Source organism: Stenella coeruleoalba (genome assembly GCF_951394435.1).
Source record: "Stenella coeruleoalba genome assembly, contig: scaffold_399, whole genome shotgun sequence".
NCBI lineage: Eukaryota > Metazoa > Chordata > Mammalia > Artiodactyla > Delphinidae > Stenella > Stenella coeruleoalba.
In genome coordinates this window covers 20239-43734 of record NW_027645970.1, presented here as the reverse complement: position 1 = coordinate 43734, position 23496 = coordinate 20239, and the positions used below count along the sequence as shown (strand labels likewise).

Below are 23496 nucleotides of genomic sequence, written 5' to 3'. Positions count from 1 at the left end.
TCACTCAGCAATGAAATCTATGTCATCAGGCCCGTAGCAGCATAATGAGTAGATTCAGGTACGATGATTCTAACTGAAATAAGTCACACAGAAAAAGAAACATCATAAGATATCACTAATACACGGAATGTAAACTTGGCTACATAGGAACTGAATTCCAAAACAGAACAGGGTCTCAAATTTAGAAAACCAACTTATTCTTGCTTAAGGGTAAAGGTGAGTTGGGGTGCTGCATAAAACCAGAGATTGAAATGAGCACAGATAAAGTTCCTTAAGTCAAATATGGAATAGACAAGAGCTACTCCTTGCTCAACGAAATGGACTCAACACCGCATATTAAACGCCTAAGAATGTACCTGACTAGTAAGTATCTTAAAACCTATGGATTGCTATGTCTCCGAAAGAGAATCAAGCATGTGTACAGGGGCATAAACGCAGCAGTGATAGGATTGGAGAGGTTCGGTGAGCAAATGAAGACCCTTTGAAGTCATATTGCATGGTACCCATTACACGGGTCTCAAATCTCCTGGTTTAAGGTATTCTTCCTTCAGCTAAAACATGCATGTGGAACCCAGAGTATGATCAACCATATGATCGGGAGATGTGTTCAAATATGTCTCAGTTTTCCTCCCCTGGTACTCGGGTGCAACATTCCAGACGCTTTACTAACACTCTCCCCACTTGGAGAGTCAGTCCCTTTAACCTCCTGTTTGGCCCAGTTTGCAATTTCTGCGGAAGATGAACAGGAATAGCGAGAACCAATGAGAGGCTAGCTGGAGGTGTCTGGACAGGCAAATTTAACTCTCATTTCCCACCAGGAAGAGGAAATAAACAAAGGCTCAGTGTGCCGTGCCGGAACCAGATTAGGGCCTGAAGCCATCCTGCGGTGTTGCGGCCAGGTCACAAGAAAGCGAGTTGAAGAAAGGAGCTCAGGGGCACTGTAATTCACAAACCTGCAGAGTTATAAATGACAGCTATCGTCCAAAAATAGACTGAAGTAAGGCTGCCAAGAGAACTTGAAAGCGGGGCAGAATTGCAGGAAACCGATTTCAGGAGGTAGACTGGAATTGCATTGAAAGCATAGGAAAAGAGGCAGAACGTCCACAATGATGCACTTGGCCAAAAAGGGCGTATGCGTTTTTTCCTGAATATATTCAGGAAAAAACGCATACGCCCTTTTTGGCCAACCAAGCAAGCTTGCAAAGGAAATCTGCACTACAATGAAGTCTCACTTCCCCCCGGTCAAAAGGGCCATCTGAAAAAAGTGTAAAATCCAGAAAGGCAGGACAGGCCATGGAGAACTGGGAGCCTTGTTATGCTGATGGGCGGGATGTAAATTGCCAACAGACACTCGGGAGAAGTGTATGGTGTTTCCTGAAACATCTAAAAAACAAAGCAACAGAGCCTAGAGCACTGCCACTTATGGTCCTATAGCTTAGGGAAATTAAAATCAAAAAGACACAGCCACCCCAAAGTTTGGGACGCCTCTGTTTACAAGAACCTCGTTTACAGTACAAGTTCAACATCGCAGAAAGTGAAAAATGGATAAAGAAGTTGTGGTATTTACTTACAAAGCAATATCACTCGGCAATGAAATCTGTGTCATCAGGCCCTTAGCAGCACAATGAGTGGATTCAGGTATGATGATTCTAACTGAAGTAAGTCACACAGAAAAAGAAACATCATAAGATATCAGTAATACACGGAATGTAAACTTGGCTACACAGGAACTGAATTACAGAACAGAACAGGGTCTCAAATTTTGAAAACCAACTCATGCTTGCTTAAGAGTAAAGGTGAGTTGGGGTGCTGCATAAAACCAGAGATTGAAATGAGCACAGATAAAGTTCCTTAAGTCAAATATGGAATAGACAAGAGCTACTCCTTGCTCAACAAATTGGACTCAACACCCCATATTAAACGCCTAAGAATGTACCTGACTAGTAAGTATCTTAAAACCTATGGATTGCTATGTCACCGAAAGAGAATCAAGCATGTGTACAGGGGCATAAACGCAGCAGTGATAGGATTGGAGAGGTTCGGTGAGCAAATGAAGACCCTTTGAAGTCATATTGCATGGTACCCATTCCACGGGTCTTAACTCTCCAGGTTTAAGGTATTCTTCCTTCAGCTAAAACATGCATGTGGAACCCAAGTATGATCAACCATGTGAACGGGAGACGTGTTCAAATATGTCTCAGTTTTCGTACCCTGGTATTCGGGTGCAACATTCCAGACGCTTTACTAACACTCTCCCCATTTGGAGAGTCAGTCCCTTTAACCTCCTGTTTGGCCCAGTTTGCAATTTCTGCGGAAGATGAACAGGAATAGCGAGAACCAATGAGAGGCTAGCTGGAGGTGTCTGGACGGGCAAATTTAACTCTCATTTCCCACCAGGAAGAGGAATTAACCAAAGGCTCAGCATGCCGGGCCGGAACCAGATTAGGGCCTGAAGCCATCCTGCGGTGTTGCGGCCAGGTCACAAGAAAGCGAGTTGAAGAAAGGAGCTCAGGGGCACTGTAATTCACAAACCTGCAGAGTTATAAATGACAGCTATCGTCCAAAAATAGACTGAAGTAAGGCTGCCAAGAGGACTTGAAAGCGGGGCAGAATTGCAGGAAACCGATTTCAGGAGGTAGACTGGAATTGCATTGAAAGCATAGGAAAAGAGGCAGAACGTCCACAATGATGCACTTGGCCAAAAAGGGCGTATGCGTTTTTTCCTGAATATATTCAGGAAAAAACGCATACGCCCTTTTTGGCCAACCAAGCAAGCTTGCAAAGGAAATCTGCACTACAATGAAGTCTCACTTCCCCCCGGTCAAAAGGGCCATCTGAAAAAAGTGTAAAATCCAGAAAGGCAACAGGCCATTGAGAACTGGGAGCCTTGTTATGCTGATGGGCGGCATGTAAATTGCCAACAGACACTCGGGAGAAGTGTATGGTGTTTCCTGAAACATCTAAAAAGCAAAGCAACAGAGCCTAGGGCACTTCCACTTATGGTCCTATAGCTTAGGGAAATTAAAATCAAAAAGACACAGCCACCCCAAAGTTTGGAACGGCTCTGTTTACAAGAACCTCATTTACAGTACAAGTTCAACATCGCAGAAAGTGAAAAATGGATAAAGAACTTGTGGTACTTACGTACAATGCAGTATCACTCAGCAATGAAATCTATGTCATCAGGCCCATAGCAGCATAATGAGTAGATTCAGGTACGATGATTCTAACTGAAATAAGTCACACAGAAAAAGAAACATCATAAGATATCACTAATACACGGAATGTAAACTTGGCTACACAGGAACTAAATTCCAAAACAGAACAGGTTCTCAAATTTAGAAAACCAACTTATGCTTGCTTAAGGGTAAAGGTGAGTTGGGGTGCTGCATAAAACCAGAGATTGAAATGAACACAGATAAAGTTCCTTGAGCCAAATATGGAATAGACAAGAGCTACTCCTTGCTCAACGATATGGACTCAACACCCCATATTAAACGCCTAAGAATGTACCTGACTAGTAAGTATCTTAAAACCTATGGATTGCTATGTCTCCGAAAGAGAATCAAGCATGTGTACAGGGGCATAAACACAGCAGTGATAGGATTGGAGAGGTTCGGTGAGCAAATGAAGACCCTTTGAAGTCATATTGCATGGTACCCATTATACGGGTCTTAACTTTCCAGGTTTAAGATATTCTTCCTTCAGCTAAAACATGCATGTGGAACCCAAGTATGATCAACCATGTGAACGGGAGACGTGTTCAAATATGTCTCAGTTTTCCTCCCCTGGTACTCGGGTGCAACATTCCAGACGCTTTACTAACACTCTCCCCACTTGGAGAGTCAGCGCCTTTAACCTCCTGTTTGGCCCAGTTTGCAAATTCTGCGGAAGATGAACAGGAATAGCGAGAACCAATGAGAGGCTAGCTGGAGGTGCCTGGACGGGCAAATTTAACTCTCATTTCCCACCAGGATGAGGAAACAACCAAAGGCTCAGCGTGCCGTACCGGAACCAGATTAGGGCCTGAAGCCATCCTGCGGTGTTGCGGCCAGCTCAAAAGAAAGCGAGTTGAAGAAAGGAGCTCAGGGGCACTGTAATTCACAAACCTGCAGAGTTATAAATGACAGCTATCGTCCAAAAATAGACTGAAGTAAGGCTGCCAAGAGGACTTGAAAGCGGGGCAGAATTGCAGGAAACCGATTTCAGGAGGTAGACTGGAATTGCATTGAAAGCATAGGAAAAGAGGCAGAACGTCCACAATGATGTACTTGGCCAAAAAGGGCGTATGCGTTTTTTCCTGAATATATTCAGGAAAAAACGCATACGCCCTTTTTGGCCAACCAAGCAAGCTTGCAAAGGAAATCTGCACTACAATGAAGTCTCACTTCCTCCCGGTCAAAAGGGCCATCTGAAAAAAGTGTAAAATCCAGAAAGGCAACAGGCAATTGAGAACTGGGAGCCTTGTTATGCTGATGGGCGGGATGTAAATTGCCAACAGACACTTGGGAGAAGTGTATGGTGTTTCCTGAAACATCTAAAAAACAAAGCAACAGAGCCTAGGGCACTGCCACTTATGGTCCTATAGCTTAGGGAAATTAAAATCAAAAAGACACAGCCACCCCAAAGTTTGGGACGGCTCTGTTTACAAGAACCTCGTTTACAGTACAAGTTCAACATCGCAGAAAGTGAAAAATGGATAAAGAAGTTGTGGTATTTACTTACAAAGCAATATCACTCAGCAATGAAATCTGTGTCATCAGGCCCTTAGCAGCACAATGAGTGGATTCAGGTATGATGATTCTAACTGAAATAAGTCACACAGAAAAAGAAACATCATAAGATATCACTAATACACGGAATGTAAACTTGGCTACACAGGAACTGAATTACAGAACAGAACAGGTTCTCAAATTTAGAAAACCAACTTACGCTTGCTTAAGGGTAAAGGTGAGTTGGGGTGCTGCATAAAACCAGAGATTGAAATGAGCACAGATAAAGTTCCTTAAGTCAAATATGGAATAGACAAGAGCTACTCCTTGCTCAACGAAATGGACTCAACACCGCATATTAAACGCCTAAGAATGTACCTGACTAGTAAGTATCGTAAAACCTATGGATTGCTATGTCTCCGAAAGAGAATCAAGCATGTGTACAGGGGCATAAACGCAGCAGTGATAGGATTGGAGAGGTTCGGTGAGCAAATGAAGACCCTTTGAAGTCATATTGCATGGTACCCATTACACGGGTCTCAACTCTCCAGGTTTAAGGTATTCTTCCTTCAGCTAAAACATGCATGTGGAACCCAAGTATGATCAACCATGTGAACGGGAGATGTGTTCAAATATGTCTCAGTTTTCCTCCCCTGGTACTCGGGTGCAACATTCCAGACGCTTTACTAACACTCTCCCCACTTGGAGAGTCAGCGCCTTTAACCTCCTGTTTGGCCCAGTTTGCAATTTCTGCGGAAGATGAACAGGAATAGCGAGAACCAATGAGAGGCTAGCTGGAGGTGTCTGGACGGGCAAATTTAACTCTCATTTCCCACCAGGAAGAGGAAATAACCAAAGGCTCAGCGTGCCGTACCGGAACCAGATTAGGGCCTGAAGCCATCTTGCGGTGTTGCGGCCAGCTCAAAAGAAACCGAGTTGAAGAAAAGAGCTCAGGGGCACTGTAATGCACAAATCTGCAGAGTTATAAATGACAGCTATCGTCCAAAAATAGACTGAAGTAAGGCTGCCAAGAGGACTTGAAAGCGGGGCAGAATTGCAGGAAACCGATTTCAGGAGGTAGACTGGAATTGCATTGAAAGCATAGGAAAAGAGGCAGAACGTCCACAATGATGCACTTGGCCGAAAAGTGCGTATGCGTTTTTTCCTGAATATATTCAGGAAAAAAGGCATACGCCCTTTTTGGCCAACCAAGCAAGCTTGCAAAGGAAATCTGCACTACAATGAAGTCTCACTTCCCCCCTGTCAAAAGGGCCATCTGAAAAAAGTGTAAAATCCAGAAAGGCAGGACAGGCCATGGAGAACTGGGAGCCTTGTTATGCTGATGGGCGGGATGTAAATTGCCAACAACCACTCGGGAGAAGTGTATGGTGTTTCCTGAAACATCTAAAAAACAAAGCAACAGAACCTAGGGCACTTCCACTTATGGTCCTATAGCTTAGGGAAATTAAAATCAAAAAGACACAGCCACCCCAAAGTTTGGAACGGCTCTGTTTACAAGAACCTCGTTTACAGTACAAGTTCAACATCGCAGAAAGTGAAAAATGGATAAAGAAGTTGTGGTATTTACTTACAAAGCAATATCACTCAGCAATGAAATCTGTGTCATCAGGCCCTTAGCAGCACAATGAGTGGATTCAGGTATGATGATTCTAACTGAAATAAGTCACACAGAAAAAGAAACATCATAAGATATCAGTAATACACGGAATGTAAACTTGGCTACACAGGAACTGAATTACAGAACAGAACAGGGTCTCAAATTTAGAAAACCAACTTATTCTTGCTTAAAGGTAAAGGTGAGTAGGGGTCCTGCATAAAACCAGAGATTGAAATGAGCACAGATAAAGTTCCTTAAGCCAAATATGGAATAGACAAGAGCTACTCCTTGCTCAACGAAATGAACTAAACACCCCATATTAAACGCCTAAGAATGTACCTGACTAGTAAGTATCTTAAAACCTATGGATTGCTATGTCTCCGAAAGAGAATCAAGCATGTGTACAGGGGCGTAAACGCAGCAGTGATAGGATTGGAGAGGTTCGGTGAGCAAATGAAGACCCTTTGAAGTCATACTGCACGGTACCCATTCCACGGGTCTCAACTCTCCAGGTTTAAGGTATTCTTCCTTCAGCTAAAACATGCATGTGGAACCCAGAGTATGATCAACCATGTGAACGGGAGACGTGTTCAAATATGTCTCAGTTTTCCTCCCCTGGTACTCGGGTGCAACATTCCAGACGCTTTACTAACACTCTCCCCACTTGGAGAGTCAGTCCCTTTAACCTCCTGTTTGGCCCAGTTTGCAATTTCTGCGGAAGATGAACAGGAATAGCGAGAACCAATGAGAGGCTAGCTGGAGGTGTCTGGACGGGCAAATTTAACTCTCATTTCCCACCAGGAAGAGGAATTAACCAAAGGCTCAGCATGCCGGGCCGGAACCAGATTAGGGCCTGAAGCCATCCTGCGGTGTTGCGGCCAGGTCACAAGAAAGCGAGTTGAAGAAAGGAGCTCATGGGCACTGTAATTCACAAACCTGCAGAGTTATAAATGACAGCTATCGTCCAAAAATAGACTGAAGTAAGGCTGCCAAGAGGACTTGAAAGCGGGGCAGAATTGCAGGAAACCGATTTCAGGAGGTAGACTGGAATTGCATTCAAAGCATAGGAAAAGAGGCAGAACGTCCACAATGATGCACTTGGCCAAAAAGGGCGTATGCGTTTTTTCCTGAATATATTCAGGAAAAAACGCATACGCCCTTTTTGGCCAACCAAGCAAGCTTGCAAAGGAAATCTGCACTACAATGAAGTCTCACTTCCCCCCGGTCAAAAGGGCCATCTGAAAAAAGTGTAAAATCCAGAAAGGCAGGACAGGCCATGGAGAACTGGGAGCCTTGTTATGCTGATGGGCGGGATGTAAATTGCCAACAGACACTCGGGAGAAGTGTATGGTGTTTCCTGAAACATCTAAAAAACAAAGCAACAGAGCCTAGGGCACTGCCACTTATGGTCGTATAGCTTAGGGAAATTAAAATCAAATGACACAGCCACCCCAAAGTTTGGAACGGCTCTGTTTACAAGAACCTCGTTTACACTACAAGTTCAACATCGCAGAAAGTGAAAAATGGATAAAGAAGTTGTGGTATTTACTTACAAAGCAATATCACTCAGCAATGAAATTTGTGTCATCAGGCCCTTAGCAGCACAATGAGTGGATTCAGGTGTGATGATTCTAACTGAAATAAGTCACACAGAAAAAGAAACATCATAAGATATCAGTAATACACGGAATGTAAACTTGGCTACACAGGAACTGAATTACAGAACAGAACAGGGTCTCAAATTTAGAAAACCAACTTATGCTTGCTTAAAGGTAAAGGTGAGTTGGGGTGCTGCATAAAACCAGAGATTGAAATGAGCACAGATAAAGTTCCTTAAGTCAAATATGGAATAGACAAGAGCTACTCCTTGCTCAACGAAATGTACTCAACACCGCATATTAAATGCCTAAGAATGTACCTGACTAGTAAGTATCGTAAAACCTATGGATTGCTATGTCTCCAAAAGAGAATCAAGCATGTGTACAGGGGCATAAACGCAGCAGTGATAGGATTGGAGAGGTTCGGTGAGCAAAGGAAGACCCTTTGAAGTCATATTGCATGGTACCCATTACACGGGTCTCAACTCTCCAGGTTTAAGGTATTCTTCCTTCAGCTAAAACATGCATGTGGAACCCAAGTATGATCAACCATGTGAACGGGAGACGTGTTCAAATATGTCTCAGTTTTCCTCCCCTGGTACTCGGGTGCAACATTCCAGACGCTTTACTAACACTCTCCCCACTTGGAGAGTCAGCGCCTTTAACCTCCTGTTTGGCCCAGTTTGCAATTTCTGCGGAAGATGAACAGGAATAGCGAGAACCAATGAGAGGCTAGCTGGAGGTGTCTGGACGGGCAAATTTAACTCTCATTTCCCACCAGGAAGAGGAATTAACCAAAGGCTCAGCATGTCGGGCCGGAACCAGATTAGGGCCTGAAGCCATCCTGCGGTGTTGCGGCCAGGTCACAAGAAAGCGAGTTGAAGAAAGGAGCTCAGGGGCACTGTAATTCACAAACCTGCAGAGTTATAAATGACAGCTATCGTCCAAAAATAGACTGAAGTAAGGCTGCCAAGAGGACTTGAAAGCGGGGCAGAATTGCAGGAAACCGATTTCAGGAGGTAGACTGGAATTGCATTGAAAGCATAGGAAAACAGGCAGAACGTCCACAATGATGCACTTGGCCAAAAAGGGCGTATGCGTTTTTTCCTGAATATATTCAGGAAAAAACGCATACGCCCTTTTTGGCCAACCAAGAAAGCTTGCAAAGGAAATCTGCACTACAATGAAGTCTCAGTTCGCCCCGGTCAAAAGGGACATCTGTAAAAAGTGTAAAATCCAGAAAGGCAACAGGCCATTGAGAACTGGGAGCCTTGTTATGCTGATGGGCGGGATGTAAATTGCCAACAGACACTCGGGAGAAGTGTATGGTGTTTCCTGAAACATCTAAAAAACAAAGCAACAGAACCTAGGGCACTTCCACTTATGGTCCTATAGCTTAGGGAAATTAAAATCAAAAAGACACAGCCACCCCAAAGTTTGGAACGGCTCTGTTTACAAGAACCTCGTTTACAGTACAAGTTCAACATCGCAGAAAGTGAAAAATGGATAAAGGACTTGTGGTACTTACGTACAATGCAGTATCACTCAGCAATGAAATCTATGTCATCAGGCCCGTAGCAGCATAATGAGTAGATTCAGGTACGATGATTCTAACTGAAATAAGTCACACAGAAAAAGAAACATCATAAGATATCAGTAATACACGGAATGTAAACTTGGCTACACAGAAACTGAATTACAGAACAGAACAGGGTCTCAAATTTAGAAAACCAACTTATGCTTGCTTAAGGGGAAAGGTGAGTTGGGGTGCTGCAAAAAACCAGAAATTGAAAAGAGCACAGATAAAGTTCCTTAAGCCAAATATGGAATAGACAAGAGCTACTCCTTGCTCAACGAAATGGACTCAACACCCCATATTAAGCGCCTAAGAATGTACCTGACTAGTAAGTATCTTGAAACCTATGGATTGCTATGTCTCCAAAAGAGAATCAAGCGTGTGTACAGGGGCATAAACGCAGCAGTGATAGGATTGGAGAGGTTCGGTGAGCAAATGAAGACCCTTTGAAGTCATATTGCATGGTACCCATTCCACGGGTCTCAACTCTCCAGGTTTAAGGTATTCGTCCTTCAGCTAAAACATGCATGTGGAACCCAGAGTATGATCAACCATGTGAACGGGAGACGTGTTCAAATATGTCTCAGTTTTCTTCCCCTGGTACTCGGGTGCAACATTCCAGACGCTTTACTAACACTCTCCCGACTTGGAGAGTCAGTCCCTTTAACCTCCTGTTTGGCCCAGTTTGCAATTTCTGCGGAAGATGAACAGGAATAGCGAGAACCAATGAGAGACTAGCTGGAGGTGTCTGAACGGGCATATTTAACTCTCATTTCCCACCAGGAAGAGGAATTAACCAAAGGCTCAGCATGCCGGGCCAGAACCAGATTAGGGCCTGAAGATATCCTGCAGTGTTGCGGCCAGGTCACAAGAAAGCGAGTTGAAGAAAGGAGCTCAGGGGCACTGTAATTCACAAACCTGCAGAGTTATAAATGACAGCTATCGTCCAAAAATAGACTGAAGTAAGGCTGCCAAGAGGACTTGAAAGCGGGGCAGAATTGCAGGAAACCGATTTCAGGAGGCAGACTGGAATTGCATTGAAAGCATAGGAAAAGAGGCAGAACGTCCACAATGATGCACTTGGCCAAAAAGGGCGTATGCGTTTTTTCCTGAATATATTCAGGAAAAAACGCATACGCCCTTTTTGGCCAACCAAGCAAGCTTGCAAAGGAAATCTGCACTACAATGAAGTCTCACTTCCCCCCGGTCAAAAGGGCCATCTGAAAAAAGTGTAAAATCCAGAAAGGCAACAGGCCATTGAGAAGTGGGAGCCTTGTTATGCTGATGGGCGGGATGTAAATTGCCAACAGACACTCGGGAGAAGTGTATGGTGTTTCCTGAAACATCTATAAAACAAAGCAACAGAGCCTAGGGCACTTCCACTTATGGTCCTATAGCTTAGGGAAATTAAAATCAAAAAGACACAGCCACCCCAAAGTTTGGAACGACTCTGTTTACAAGAACCTCGTTTACAGTACAAGTTCAACATCGCAGAAAGTGAAAAATGGATAAAGAACTTGTGGTACTTACGTACAATGCAGTATCACTCAGCAATGAAATCTATGTCATCAGGCCCGTAGCAGCATAATGAGTAGATTCAGGTACGATGATTGTAACTGAAATAAGTCACACAGAAAAAGAAACATCAGAAGATATCACTAATACACGGAATGTAAACTTGGCTACACAGGAACTGAATTACAGAACAGAACAGGGTCTCAAATTTAGAAAAACAACTTATTCTTGCTTAAGGGTAAAGGTGAGTTGGGGTGCTGCATAAAACCAGAGATTGAAATGAGCACAGATAAAGTTCCTTAAGCCAAATATGGAATAGACAAGAGCTACTCCTTGCTCAACGAAATGGACTCAACACCCCATATTAAACACCTAAGAATGTACCTGACTAGTAAGTATCTTGAAACCTATGGATTGCTATGTCTCCGAAAGAGAATCAAGCATGTGTACAGGGGCATAAACGCAGCAGTGATAGGATTGGAGAGGTTCGGTGAGCAAATGAAGACCCTTTGAAGTCATATTGCATGGTACCCATTCCACGGGTCTCAACTCTCCAGGTTTAAGGTATTCTTCCTTCAGCTAAGACATGCATGTGGAACCCAAGTATGATCAACCATGTGAACGGGAGACGTGTTCAAATATGTCTCAGTTTTCCTCCCCTGGTACTCGGGTGCAACATTCCAGACGCTTTACTAACACTCTCCCCACTTGGAGAGTCAGCGCCTTTAACCTCCTGTTTGGCCCAGTTTGCAATTTCTGCGGAAGATGAACAGGAATAGCGAGAACCAATGAGAGGCTAGCTGAAGGTGTCTGGACGGGCAAATTTAACTCTCATTTCCCACCAGGAAGAGGAAATAACCAAAGGCTCAGCGTGCCGTACCGGAACCAGATTAGGGCCTGAAGCCATCCTGCGGTGTTGCGGCCAGCTCAAAAGAAAGCGAGTTGAAGAAAGGAGCTCAGGGGCACTGTAATTCACAAACCTGCAGAGTTATAAATGACAGCTATCGTGCAAAAATATACTGAAGTAAGGCTGCCAAGAGGACTTGAAAGCGGGGCAGAATTGCAGGAAACCGATTTCAGGAGGCAGACTGAAATTGCATTGAAAGCATAGGAAAAGAGGCAGAACGTCCACAATGATGCACTTGGCCAAAAAGGGCGTATGCGTTTTTTCTTGAATATATCCAGGAAAAAACGCATACGCCCTTTTTGGCCAACCAAGCAAGCTTGCAAAGGAAATCTGCACTACAATGAAGTCTCACTTCCCCCCGGTCAAAAGGGCCATCTGAAAAAAGTGTAAAATCCAGAAAGGCAACAGGCCATTGAGAACTGGGAGCCTTGTTATGCTGATGGGCGGGATGTAAATTGCCAACAGACACTTGGGAGAAGTGTATGGTGTTTCCTGAAACATCTAAAAAACAAAGCAACAGAACCTAGGGCACTTCCACTTATGGTCCTATAGCTTAGGGAAATTAAAATCAAAAAGACACAGCCACCCCAAAGTTTGGAACGGCTCTGTTTACAAGAACCTCGTTTACAGTACAAGTTCAACATCGCAGAAAGTGAAAAATGGATAAAGGACTTGTGGTACTTACGTACAATGCAGTATCACTCAGCAATGAAATCTATGTCATCAGGCCCGTAGCAGCATAATGAGTAGATTCAGGTACGATGATTCTAACTGAAATAAGTCACACAGAAAAAGAAACATCATAAGATATCAGTAATACACGGAATGTAAACTTGGCTACACAGAAACTGAATTACAGAACAGAACAGGGTCTCAAATTTAGAAAACCAACTTATGCTTGCTTAAGGGGAAAGGTGAGTTGGGGTGCTGCAAAAAACCAGAGATTGAAAAGAGCACAGATAAAGTTCCTTAAGCCAAATATGGAATAGACAAGAGCTACTCCTTGCTCAACGAAATGGACTCAACACCCCATATTAAACGCCTAAGAATGTACCTGACTAGTAAGTATCTTGAAACCTATGGATTGCTATGTCTCCAAAAGAGAATCAAGCGTGTGTACAGGGGCATAAATGCAGCAGTGATAGGATTGGAGAGGTTCGGTGAGCAAATGAAGACCCTTTGAAGTCATATTGCATGGTACCCATTCCACGGGTCTCAACTCTCCAGGTTTAAGGTATTCTTCCTTCAGCTAAAACATGCATGTGGAACCCAGAGTATGATCAACCATGTGAACGGGAGACGTGTTCAAATATGTCTCAGTTTTCCTCCCCTGGTACTCGGGTGCAACATTCCAGACGCTTTACTAACACTCTCCCGACTTGGAGAGTCAGTCCCTTTAACCTCCTGTTTGGCCCAGTTTGCAATTTCTGCGGAAGATGAACAGGAATAGCGAGAACCAATGAGAGACTAGCTGGAGGTGTCTGAACGGGCATATTTAACTCTCATTTCCCACCAGGAAGAGGAATTAACCAAAGGCTCAGCATGCCGGGCCAGAACCAGATTAGGGCCTGAAGCCATCCTGCGGTGTTGCGGCCAGGTCACAAGAAAGCGAGTTGAAGAAAGGAGCTCAGGGGCACTGTAATTCACAAACCTGCAGAGTTATAAATGACAGCTATCGTCCAAAAATAGACTGAAGTAAGGCTGCCAAGAGGACTTGAAAGCGGGGCAGAATTGCAGGAAACCGATTTCAGGAGGCAGACTGGAATTGCATTGAAAGCATAGGAAAAGAGGCAGAACGTCCACAATGATGCACTTGGCCAAAAAGGGCGTATGCGTTTTTTCCTGAATATATTCAGGAAAAAACGCATACGCCCTTTTTGGCCAACCAAGCAAGCTTGCAAAGGAAATCTGCACTACAATGAAGTCTCACTTCCCCCCGGTCAAAAGGGCCATCTGAAAAAAGTGTAAAATCCAGAAAGGCAACAGGCCATTGAGAACTGGGAGCCTTGTTATGCTGATGGGCGGGATGTAAATTGCCAACAGACACTCGGGAGAAGTGTATGGTGTTTCCTGAAACATCTATAAAACAAAGCAACAGAGCCTAGGGCACTTCCACTTATGGTCCTATAGCTTAGGGAAATTAAAATCAAAAAGACACAGCCACCCCAAAGTTTGGAACGACTCTGTTTACAAGAACCTCGTTTACAGTACAAGTTCAACATCGCAGAAAGTGAAAAATGGATAAAGAACTTGTGGTACTTACGTACAATGCAGTATCACTCAGCAATGAAATCTATGTCATCAGGCCCGTAGCAGCATAATGAGTAGATTCAGGTACGATGATTGTAACTGAAATAAGTCACACAGAAAAAGAAACATCAGAAGATATCACTAATACACGGAATGTAAACTTGGCTACACAGGAACTGAATTACAGAACAGAACAGGGTCTCAAATTTAGAAAAACAACTTATTCTTGCTTAAGGGTAAAGGTGAGTTGGGGTGCTGCATAAAACCAGAGATTGAAATGAGCACAGATAAAGTTCCTTAAGCCAAATATGGAATAGACAAGAGCTACTCCTTGCTCAACGAAATGGACTCAACACCCCATATTAAACGCCTAAGAATGTACCTGACTAGTAAGTATCTTGAAACCTATGGATTGCTATGTCTCCGAAAGAGAATCAAGCATGTGTACAGGGGCATAAACGCAGCAGTGATAGGATTGGAGAGGTTCGGTGAGCAAATGAAGACCCTTTGAAGTCATATTGCATGGTACCCATTCCACGGGTCTCAACTCTCCAGGTTTAAGGTATTCTTCCTTCAGCTAAGACATGCATGTGGAACCCAAGTATGATCAACCATGTGAACGGGAGACGTGTTCAAATATGTCTCAGTTTTCCTCCCCTGGTACTCGGGTGCAACATTCCAGACGCTTTACTAACACTCTCCCCACTTGGAGAGTCAGCGCCTTTAACCTCCTGTTTGGCCCAGTTTGCAATTTCTGCGGAAGATGAACAGGAATAGCGAGAACCAATGAGAGGCTAGCTGAAGGTGTCTGGACGGGCAAATTTAACTCTCATTTCCCACCAGGAAGAGGAAATAACCAAAGGCTCAGCGTGCCGTACCGGAACCAGATTAGGGCCTGAAGCCATCCTGCGGTGTTGCGGCCAGCTCAAAAGAAAGCGAGTTGAAGAAAGGAGCTCAGGGGCACTGTAATTCACAAACCTGCAGAGTTATAAATGACAGCTATCGTCCAAAAATAGACTGAAGTAAGGCTGCCAAGAGGACTTGAAAGCGGGGCAGAATTGCAGGAAACCGATTTCAGGAGGTAGACTGGAATTGCATTGAAAGCATAGGAAAAGAGGCAGAACGTCCACAATGATGCACTTGGCCAAAAAGGGCGTATGCGTTTTTTCCTGAATATATTCAGGAAAAAACGCATACGCCCTTTTTGGCCAACCAAGCAAGCTTGCAAAGGAAATCTGCACTACAATGAAGTCTCAATTCCCCCCGGTCAAAAGGGCCATCTCAGAAAGTGTAAAATCCAGAAAGGCAGGACAGGCCATGGAGAACTGGGAGCCTTGTTATGCTGATGGGCGGGATGTAAATTGCCAACAACCACTCGGGAGAAGTGTATGGTGTTTCCTGAAACATCTAAAAAACAAAGCAACAGAACCTAGGGCACTTCCACTTATGGTCCTATAGCTTAGGGAAATTAAAATCAAAAAGACACAGCCACCCCAAAGTTTGGAACGGCTCTGTTTACAAGAACCTCGTTTACAGTACAAGTTCAACATCGCAGAAAGTGAAAAATGGATAAAGAAGTTGTGGTATTTACTTACAAAGCAATATCACTCAGCAATGAAATCTGTGTCATCAGGCCCTTAGCAGCACAATGAGTGGATTCAGGTATGATGATTCTAACTGAAGTAAGTCACACAGAAAAAGAAACATCATAAGATATCAGTAATACACGGAATGTAAACTTGGCTACACAGGAACTGAATTACAGAACAGAACAGGGACTCAAATTTAGAAAAACAACTTATGTTTGCTTAAGGGTAAAGGTGAGTTGGGGTGCTGCATAAAACCAGAGGTTGAAATGAGCACAGATAAAGTTCCTTAAGTCAAATATGGAATAGACAAGAGCTACTCCTTGCTCAACGAAATGGACTCAACACCGCATATTAAACGCCTAAGAATGTACCTGACTAGTAAGTATCTCAAAACCTATGGATTGCTATGTCTCCGAAAGAGAATCAAGCATGAGTACAGGGGCATAAACGCAGCAGTGATAGGATTGGAGAGGTTCGGTGAGCAAATGAAGACCCTTTGAAGTCATATTGCATGGTACCCATTACACGGGTCTCAACTCTCCAGGTTTAAGGTATTCTTCCTTCAGCTAAGACATGCATGTGGAACTCAAGTATGATCAACCATGTGATCGGGAGACGTGTTCAAATATGTCTCAGTTTTCCTCCCCTGGTACTCGGGTGCAACATTCCAGACGCTTTACTAACACTCTCCCCACTTGGAGAGTCAGTCCCTTTAACCTCCTGTTTGGCCCAGTTTGCAATTTCTGCGGAAGATGAACAGGAATAGCGAGAACCAATGAGAGGCTAGCTGGAGGTGTCTGTTCGGGCAAATTTAACTCTCATTTCCCACCAGGAAGAGGAATTAACCAAAGGCTCAGCGTGCCGTGCCGGAACCAGATTAGGGCCTGAAGCCATCCTGCGGTGTTGCGGCCAGCTCAAAAGAAAGCGAGTTGAAGAAAGGAGCTCAGGGGCACTGTAATTCACAAACCTGCAGAGTTATAAATGACAGCTATCGTCCAAAAATAGACTGAAGTAAGGCTGCCAAGAGGACTTGAAAGCGGGGCAGAATTGCAGGAAACCGATTTCAGGAGGTAGACTGGAATTGCATTGAAAGCATAGGAAAAGAGGCAGAACGTCCACAATGATGCACTTGGCCAAAAAGGGCGTATGCGTTTTTTCCTGAATATATTCAGGAAAAAACGCATACGCCCTTTTTGGCCAACCAAGCAAGCTTGCAAAGGAAATCTGCACTACAATGAAGTCTCACTTCCCCCCGGTCAAAAGGGCCATCTGAAAAAAGTGTAAAATCCAGAAAGGCAGGACAGGCCATGGAGAACTGGGAGCCTTGTTATGCTGATGGGCGGGATGTAAATTGCCAACAACCATTCGGGAGAAGTGTATGGTGTTTCCTGAAACATCTAAAAAACAAAGCAACAGAGCCTAGGGCACTGCCACTTATGGTCCTATAGCTTAGGGAAATTAAAATCAAAAAGACACAGCCACCCCAAAGTTTGGAACGACTCTGTTTACAAGAACCTCGTTTACAGTACAAGTTCAACATCGCAGAAAGTGAAAAATGGATAAAGAACTTGTGGTACTTACGTACAATGCAGTATCACTCAGCAATGAAATCTATGTCATCAGGCCCGTAGCAGCATAATGAGTAGATTCAGGTACGATGATTGTAACTGAAATAAGTCACACAGAAAAAGAAACATCATAAGATATCAGTAATACACGGAATGTAAACTTGGCTACACAGGAACTGAATTACAGAACAGAACAGGGTCTCAAATTTAGAAAACCAACTTATGCTTGCTTAAGGGGAAAGGTGAGTTGGGGTGCTGCATAAAACCAGAGATTGAAATGAGCACACATAATGTTCCTTAAGCCAAATATGGAATAGACAAGAGCTACTCCTTGCTCAACGAAATGGACTCAACACCCCATATTAAACGCCTAAGAATGTACCTGACTAGTAAGTATCTTAAAACCTATGGATTGCTATGTCTCCAAAAGAGAACCAAGCGTGTGTACAGGGGCATAAACGCAGCAGTGATAGGATTGGAGAGGTTCGGTGAGCAAATGAAGACCCTTTGAAGTCATATTGCATGGTACCCATTCCACGGGTCTCAACTCTCCAGGTTTAAGGTATTCTTCCTTCAGCTAAAACATGCATGTGAAACCCAAGTATGATCAACCATGTGAACGGGAGACGTGTTCAAATATGTCTCAGTTTTCCTCCCCTGGTACTCGGGTGCAACATTCCAGACGCTTTACTAACACTCTCCCCACTTGGAGAGTCAGCGCCTTTAACCTCCTGTTTGGCCCAGTTTGCAATTTCTGCGGAAGATGAACAGGAATAGCGAGAACCAATGAGAGGCTAGCTGGAGGTGTCTGGACGGGCAAATTTAACTCTCATTTCCCACCAGGAAGAGGAAATAACCAAAGGCTCAGCGTGCCGTACCGGAACCAGATTAGGGCCTGAAGCCATCCTGCGGTGTTGCGGCCAGGTCACAAGAAAGCGAGTTGAAGAAAGGAGCTCAGGGGCACTGTAATTCACAAACCTGCAGAGTTATAAATGACAGCTATCGTCCAAAAATAGACTGAAGTAAGGCTGCCAAGAGGACTTGAAAGCGGGGCAGAATTGCAGGAAACCGATTTCAGGAGGTAGACTGGAATTGCATTGAAAGCATAGGAAAAGAGGCAGAACGTCCACAATGATGCACTTGGCCAAAAAGGGCGTATGCGTTTTTTCCTGAATATATTCAGGAAAAAACGCATACGCCCTTTTTGGCCAACCAAGCAAGCTTGCAAAGGAAATCTGCACTACAATGAAGTCTCACTTCCCCCCGGTCAAAAGGGCCATCTGAAAAAAGTGTAAAATCCAGAAAGGCAGGACAGGCCATGGAGAACTGGGAGCCTTGTTATGCTGATGGGCGGCATGTAAATTGCCAACAACCACTCGGGATAAGTGTATGGTGTTTCCTGAAACATCTAAAAAACAAAGCAACAGAACCTAGGGCACTTCCACTTATGGTCCTATAGCTTAGGGAAATTAAAATCAAAAAGACACAGCCACCCCAAAGTTTGGGACGCCTCTGTTTACAAGAACCTCGTTTACAGTACAAGTTCAACATCGCAGAAAGTGAAAAATGGATAAAGAAGTTGTGGTATTTACTTACAAAGCAATATCACTCAGCAATGAAATCTGTGTCATCAGGCCCTTAGCAGCACAATGAGTGGATTCAGGTATGATGATTCTAACTGAAGTAAGTCACACAGAAAAAGAAACATCATAAGATATCAGTAATACACGGAATGTAAACTTGGCTACACAGGAACTGAATTACAGAACAGAACAGGGTCTCAAATTTAGAAAACCAACTTATGCTTGCTTAAGGGTAAAGGTGAGTTGGGGTGCTGCATAAAACCAGAGATTGAAATGAGCACAGATAAAGTTCCTTAAGTCAAATATGGAATAGACAAGAGCTACTCCTTGCTCAACGAAATGGACTCAACACCGCATATTAAACGCCTAAGAATGTACCTGACTAGTAAGTATCTTAAAACCTATGGATTGCTATGTCTCCGAAAGAGAATCAAGCATGTGTACAGGGGCATAAACGCAGCAGTGATAGGATTGGAGAGGTTCGGTGAGCAAATGAAGACCCTTTGAAGTCATATTGCATGGTACCCATTCCACGGGTCTCAACTACCCAGGTTTAAGGTATTCTTCCTTCAGCTAAAACATGCATGTGGAACCCAAGTATGATCAACCATGTGATCGGGAGACGTGTTCAAATATGTCTCAGTTTTCCTCCCCTGGTACTCGGGTGCAACATTCCAGACGCTTTACTAACACTCTCCCCACTTGGAGAGTCAGCGCCTTTAACCTCCTGTTTGGCCCAGTTTGCAATTTCTGCGGAAGATGTACAGGAATAGCGAGAACCAATGAGAGACTAGCTGGAGGTGTCTGGACGGGCAAATTTAACTCTCATTTCCCACCAGGAAGAGGAAATAACCAAAGGCTCAGCGTGCCGTGCCGGAACCAGATTAGGGCCTGAAGCCATCCTGCGGTGTTGCGGCCAGGTCACAAGAAAGCGAGTTGAAGAAAGGAGCTCAGGGGCACTGTAATTCACAAACCTGCAGAGTTATAAATGACAGCTATCGTCCAAAAATAGACTGAAGTAAGGCTGCCAAGAGGACTTGAAAGCGGGGCAGAATTGCAGGAAACCGATTTCAGGAGGTAGACTGGAATTGCATTGCAAGCATAGGAAAAGAGGCAGAACGTCCACAATGATGCACTTGGCCAAAAAGGGCGTATGCGTTTTTTCCTGAATATATTCAGGAAAAAACGCATACGCCCTTTTTGGCCAACCAAGCAAGCTTGCAAAGGAAATCTGCACTACAATGAAGTCTCAGTTCCCCCCGGTCAAAAGGGACATCTGTAAAAAGTGTAAAATCCAGAAAGGCAACAGGCCATTGAGAACTGGGAGCCTTGTTATGCTGATGGGCGGGATGTAAATTGCCAACAGACACTTGGGAGAAGTGTATGGTGTTTCCTGAAAAATCTAAAAAACAAAGCAACAGAGCCTAGGGCACTTCCACTTATGGTCCTATAGCTTAGGGAAATTAAAATCAAAAAGACACAGCCACCCCAAAGTTTGGAACGGCTCTGTTTACAAGAACCTCGTTTACAGTACAAGTTCAACATCGCAGAAAGTAAAAAATGGATAAAGAAGTTGTGGTATTTACTTACAAAGCAATATCACTCAGCAATGAAATATGTGTCATCAGGCCCTTAGCAGCACAATGAGTGGATTCAGGTATGATGATTCTAACTGAAGTAAGTCACACAGAAAAGAAACATCATAAGATATCAGTAATACACGGAATGTAAACTTGGCTACACAGGAACTGAATTACAGAACAGAACAGGGTCTCAAATTTAGAAAAGCAACTTATGCTTGCTTAAGGGTAAAGGTGAGTTGGGGTGCTGCATAAAATCAGAGATTAAAATGAGCACAGATAAAGTTCCTTAAGTCAAATATGGAATAGACAAGAGCTACTCCTTGCTCTACGAAATGGACTCAACACCGCATATTAAACGCCTAAGAATGTACCTGACTAGTAAGTATCTTAAAACCTATGGATTGCTATGTCTCCGAAAGAGAATCAAGCATGTGTACAGGGGCATAAACGCAGCAGTGATAGGATTGGAGAGGTTCGGTGAGCAAATGAAGACCCTTTGAAGTCATATTGCATGGTACCCATTCCACGGGTCTTAACTCTCCAGGTTTAAGGTATTCTTCCTTCAGCTAAAACATGCATGTGGAACCCAGAGTATGATCAACCATGTGAACGGGAGACGTGTTCAAATATGTCTCAGTTTTTCCTCCCCTGGTACTCGGGTGCAACATTCCAGACGCTTTACTAACACTCTCCCGACTTGGAGAGTCAGCGCCTTTAACCTCCTGTTTGGCCCAGTTTGCAATTTCTGCGGAAGATGAACAGGAATAGCGAGAACCAATGAGAGGCTAGCTGGAGGTGTCTGGACGGGCAAATTTAACTCTCATTTCCCACCAGGAAGAGGAAATAACCAAAGGCTCAGCGTGCCGTACCGGAACCAAGATTAGGGCCTGAAGCCATCCTGCGGTGTTTGCGGCCAGCTCAAAAGAAAGCGAGTTGAAGAAAGGAGCTCAGGGGCACTGTAATTCACAAACCTGCAGAGTTATAAATGACAGCTATCGTGCAAAAATATACTGAAGTAAGGCTGCCAAGAGGACTTGAAAGCGGGGCAGAATTGCAGGAAACCGATTTCAGGAGGCAGACTGAAATTGCATTGAAAGCATAGGAAAAGAGGCAGAACGTCCACAATGATGCACTTGGCCAAAAAGGGCGTATGCGTTTTTTCTTGAATATATTCAGGAAAAAACGCATACGCCCTTTTTGGCCAACCAAGCAAGCTTGCAAAGGAAATCTGCACTACAATGAAGTCTCACTTCCCCCCGGTCAAAAGGGCCATCTGAAAAAAGTGTAAAATCCAGAAAGGCAACAGGCCATTGAGAACTGGGGAGCCTTGTTATGCTGATGGGCGGGATGTAAATTGCCAACAGACACTCGGGAGAAGTGTATGGTGTTTCCTGAAACATCTAAAAAACAAAGCAACAGAACCTAGGGCACTTCCATTTAGGTCCTATAGCTTAGGGAAATTAAAATCAAAAAGACACAGCCACCCCAAAGTTTGGAACGGCTCTGTTTACAAGAACCTCGTTTACAGTACAAGTTCAACATCGCAGAAAGTGACAAATGGATAAAGGACTTGTGGTACTTACGTACAATGCAGTATCACTCAGCAATGAAATCTATGTCATCAGGCCCGTAGCAGCCATAATGAGTAGATTCAGGTACGATGATTCTAACTGAAATAAGTCACACAGAAAAAGAAACATCATAAGATATCACTAATACACGGAATGTAAACTTGGCTACACAGGAACTGCATTCCAAAACAGAACAGGGTCTCAAATTTAGAAAACCAACTTATGCTTGCTTAAGGGGAAAGGTGAGTTGGGGTGCTGCATAAAACCAGAGATTGAAATGAGCACACATAAAGTTCCTTAAGCCAAATATGGAATAGACAAGAGCTACTCCTTGCTCAACGAAATGGACTCAACACCCCATATTAAACGCCTAAGAATGTACCTGACTAGTAAGTATCTTAAAACCTATGGATTGCTATGTCTCCAAAAGAGAACCAAGCGTGTGTACAGGGGCATAAACGCGGCAGTGATAGGATTGGAGAGGTTCGGTGAGCAAATGAAGACCCTTTGAAGTCATATTGCATGGTACCCATTCCACGGGTCTCAACTCTCCAGGTTTAAGGTATTCTTCCTTCAGCTAAAACATGCATGTGGAACCCAAGTATGATCAACCATGTGAACGGGAGACGTGTTCAAATATGTCTCAGTTTTCCTCCCCTGGTACTCGGGTGCAACATTCCAGACGCTTTACTAACACTCTCTCCACTTGGAGAGTCAGTCCCTTTAACCTCCTGTTTGGCCCAGTTTGCAATTTCTGCGGAAGATGAACAGGAATAGCGAGAACCAATGAGAGGCTAGCTGGAGGTGTCTGGACGGGCAAATTTAACTCTCATTTCCCACCAGGAAGAGGAAATAACCAAAGCTCAGCGTGCCGTACCGGAACCAGATTAGGGCCTGAAGCCATCCTGCGGTGTTGCGGCCAGGTCACAAGAAAGCGAGTTGAAGAAAGGAGCTCAGGGGCACTGTAATTCACAAACCTGCAGAGTTATAAATGACAGCTATCGTCCAAAAATAGACTGAAGTAAGGCTGCCAAGAGGACTTGAAAGCGGGGCAGAATTGCAGGAAACCGATTTCAGGAGGTAGACTGGAATTGCATGAAAGCATAGGAAAAGAGGCAGAACGTCCACAATGATGCACTTGGCCAAAAAGGGCGTATGCGTTTTTTCCTGAATATATTCAGGAAAAAACGCATACACCCTTTTTGGCCAACCAAGCAAGCTTGCAAAGGAAATCTGCACTACAATGAAGTCTCACTTCCCCCCGGTCAAAAGGGCCATCTGAAAAAAGTGTAAAATCCAGAAAGGCAGGACAGGCCATGGAGAACTGGGAGCCTTGTTATGTTGATGGGCGGGATGTAAATTGCCAACAGACACTCGGGAGAAGTGTATGGTGTTTCCTGAAACATCTAAAAAACAAAGCAACAGA

The 23496-nt window shown here is 44.0% G+C and overlaps 1 long non-coding RNA gene across 4 annotated transcripts in view; it reads right to left on the bottom strand.

Moving 5' to 3' along the window:
• LOC307181421 overlaps positions 1 to 20588 on the bottom strand; it is a 52152-nt gene extending 31564 nt beyond the window's left edge. For all 4 annotated transcript variants that reach the window (XR_013826744.1, XR_013826745.1, XR_013826746.1 and 1 more), the window contains exon 1: positions 20503 to 20588. This is a non-coding gene — a long non-coding RNA (uncharacterized lncRNA). The remainder of the gene's footprint in view (positions 1 to 20502) is intronic.
• Positions 20589 to 23496: the final 2908 nt, after the last annotated feature.